We start from the raw sequence: 4192 nt of genomic DNA on the forward strand, positions 1-4192 counted from the left end.
TTGTTGCCTCTTGTAGTCTTGTTCCGAAGGTATATATGAATTTTCCATGGCCATCATGCAATTGAGTTTCTAATTCTAGATAATTTTGTCAAAGGATTGGACTAATATGTAAGAGATAAGCGCTTTTAAAATATGTAATCATGTTTCATTCTACATTACAGACAACCTGTTATGAACTGAATTCATAAAATATTAAAATCTATATTTTTTAAAATGAATGAGTAAGCCTACGTAAAATGATATGTGAGTTTTTTGCAGGACCTTCACTTCCCTTGTAGGGTATCATATCTCTGGTGAGCTAAGAAGAAGATGAAAAATGAGGTAACTGCTTGGTGATATGAAGGGATGACTGAAGAGTGAAGAGTGATATTTATAGAGAACTTAGATGTGTAGGTCATATCATTTTGATCAAATTTTTAAAAGCTTGGAGAAGAAGTACAATATCTTAGATACGATAAACAATTAAACAAATAAGGATTCTTCATTAAAATTGACAATGAATGATACCATAGTTTTAGGCAAGATTAGCATTTTAAGAAGTTATGCTATTGTTAGGATTGTTTATGATTGAAGATTTAACGCTATTTTGTTAGGAAATATATGAAAATCGTATATGTAAAGAATATAATCGAATAAAGAAGGAATATGTCTTTTCATAAGATTTGTCTCGATTAGTTTATTTGGTTTATTTTATCAACATTTTTGATATGCTCATGGATTTTAATATGAAGGCCCAACAAACATAAGGCCCAACAAACACACGTCAATCCTATCGTCAACGCCTAACGGCAAGACTCGACATAATATCGCAGATCCAGTCCGTAACGGGTCGGGTAAATGGATAAACACGCGGACCCTCCAGTCAAACGGGTCGGATCATTGATTTTGATTTTTTATTACAGAATTACCCTTTTCAATTTTAAATAAGCTTTTCCTTCTTGTAATATTGGATGGTAATTTTAGTAAATAGAGTAAGGATTTTGGACATTTACACAAACGTACTCCTCTTTTAGTTATAAGAAGATGGTGGACAACAAATAACGTTTGAATTTTGATGATATATAAGTTCAAAACATTTTTGTATAACTAATAAATATAAACAGTATGGCTTGGTGTTTAAGTTTTGTTTATGTAATGTCCACATATGTAATGTAGCTTCGTAACGGCCTAGTCGTGGTTATGGGATTTAATGTGTCTTTTGAGTCGTTACAACCTAATCATGGATATATGTATTTATTTCAATTTATTAGTATTTCACTACCGTATTTGTGTATTAATATTCTCCAAAGTCTGCGCTATTAATAATTTGGATGTTTAGAAAACGAAAAGGTTTAGTAGTTCCAAACTTCGTATTTTAGGTCCTTTATTACTGCCCTTGTAGATAACAGTTTCCAATTTAATAGTTAGTAGGTTGTCTACTCGGTTTAAGTCATTGCTTGTAAATATAAACAGTATGGCTTGGTGTTTAAGTTTTGTTTATGTAATGTCCACATATGTAATGTAGCTTCGTAACGGCCTAATCGTGGTTATGGGATTTAATGTGTCTTTTGAGTCGTTACAACCTAATCATGGATATATGTATTTATTTCAATTTATTAGTATTTCACTACCGTATTTGTGTATTAATATTCTCCAAAGTCTGCGCTATTAATAATTTGGATGTTTAGAAAACGAAAAGGTTTAGTAGTTCCAAACTTCGTATTTTAGGTCCTTTATTACTGCCCTTGTAGATAACAGTTTCCAATTTAATAGTTAGTAGGTTGTCTACTCGGTTTAAGTCTTTGCTTGTAAATATAAACAGTATGGCTTGGTGTTTAAGTTTTGTTTATGTAATGCCCACATATGTAATGTAGCTTTGTAACGGCCTAATCGTGGTTATGGGATTTAATGTGTCTTTTGAGTCGTTACAACCTAATCATGGATATATGTATTTATTTCAATTTATTAGTATTTCACTACCGTATTTGTGTATTAATATTCTCCAAAGTCTGCGCTATTAATAATTTAGATGTTTAGAAAACGAAAAGGTTTAGTAGTTCCAAACTTCGTATTTTAGGTCCTTTATTACTGCCCTTGTAGATAACAATTTCCAATTTAATAGTTAGTAGGTTGTCTACTCGGTTTAAGTCATTGCTTGTAATGTATTTGTTTGTTTTCTAAAAACTGTTTAATTATTTACATGAATACCCGCGCTACGCGCGGTTTAAGTTTTATAAATTTCATACTTTTTACTTTTTGTTAAAAAAACTGTATGCAGATATTTTCTTCTAATCTTTGTTTTCATGCGCTAATGTTGAAAGTTCAAATTTACATAGACATCAGTTTTTGTTTTCATATTGCAATAAACATTGATGTATTCTACATTTCGTGTACCTTTTGTTCGTTTTGCATAGTGATGATCATTTTTCCAACAATTATTATTTTTTAACTCCTTTTATTTTTAGGTTTATTTCTGCTCCTTAAGTTGTATTAGTAATTCAATTAAAATGAGTAAATGACCAACATAGTTTAATCCATCGATCATTACATTGTAAGTGGAGAGTGTATTTTATATATTGTAAGTTTTGGAAATGTCATCAATAGCATGATGGAGCTTAGATAGATCTTATTAGATGTTTAAAGAAACATGTAACGTAGAAGCGAGTGAAATGATTTCAAATTGTGAGTAGTCTCAAACAAATGAATCTCAGCAATCTAATCGAAAGGAGTTTTAAGAAACTACACATCAGAGTCAAAATGAAGATGATTTAAACGAAATAAACTTAAGATCGAACACAAATTTTTAATTGATATTGTAATGTTCGAATGAATATAACAAAATGCATCATAATTTTTGTTTTTATTTTTAATGATATGTTGTTACAAAAATGGAGATAAAGAATAGACCCAACCACCATATTTCAAATGGAGAAGCGCACGTCTTGTCTCATATATGCCTCGACCCACGGGAAGCAGTAGTTGGTCTAGGACGTGGCAGTTCTGAAGCGTTTTCCTCTTCCTTTACCATCACAAACCTGTTCTCCTCTATTAGAGACTACACCAATCAACGTGACAACAATAATAGATAAATAAACAATGGCTTGCATTTAGACCTTTCTTGCTCCATCAAATAACTATCTATCTTGCATACTTAAGACATAAGCACTTTCTAGTGAAACAGGTAAGCAATTCAAACCACAAGCATATAACCAAATGAAAGCCCATATACCATAAAAATAGAATGGCATTATATACAACAAATAAGCTTTAGTAAAAAAGACAATACCAAACTTGCACCCAAACACTCCATCATTTGGTAGTAAGATCTACCATGCAAAGGAGTATGCCCTTTTCCATGATTCGGAGAAATAATATTCGGTCTTGAAAGAATAATCATTAGAAAAATGATGACTTCAAAACTCATGGTTCCTTTATGGACAATAATCTATTAGGCAAAGACTCGTTTTTTTATTTTTGAAACAGCCACACCGCTCTGGTATGACCCTTCTTATTCCACATCACCGCTTGCAAACGTACACTTTGCTATTGGCAATATATATTCCATCGTTGCTTCTGTATCCAGCTGAACACTTGAGAAGAATCACGGTATAAGTTAAGAATGAAGGCAACATGCCTCATAAAAAACCGTTATGGTTCAACAAAATCTATGAACCTACCAGATGAGTCTACTTAGTATCAAAAATACTCAAAGCTTTTTTCTCCCGAAATTCTGAATATGTGCAGACACGACGAGCTTCGAAGTGAGGAAAATATAAACCTGGAGGCATGGTACATGTTTTTCATTGTAAGAATAGTCATCACAAATTCACAATACATGCTTTATCAAAATCCAATCTGTAAACGCCAAATTTGGGATATCCTAATCAAAAGTTAAGAAATAAAAGCAGGGGATAATACTAAAGAGTAGAACTATAGATGCAAAACCTCAAGACATAGCAGGCAATTATAGCAATTCTGTAGCTCCTAAAGAATAGGAAACAATGGTCGAACCTCAAGAATTACACGTACTTGTTAAGCATCTTGACAAGTTATTCTCCATCACTGATCGACGAGATTACTCTGTACCAGCGGGCCGTCTCGGCACTCTCTCAGCAAGTCTTTTATTTTCCGGCATACTTTCTTCTTCGTCTTGGTGAGAAGCAATGCAATTTTTATTGTGAGGATGTTTGGGTTTGCAAAGGGGGGAATGCTA

This window comes from Camelina sativa, chromosome 5 (genome assembly GCF_000633955.1).
Source record: "Camelina sativa cultivar DH55 chromosome 5, Cs, whole genome shotgun sequence".
Taxonomy (NCBI): Eukaryota; Viridiplantae; Streptophyta; class Magnoliopsida; order Brassicales; family Brassicaceae; genus Camelina; species Camelina sativa.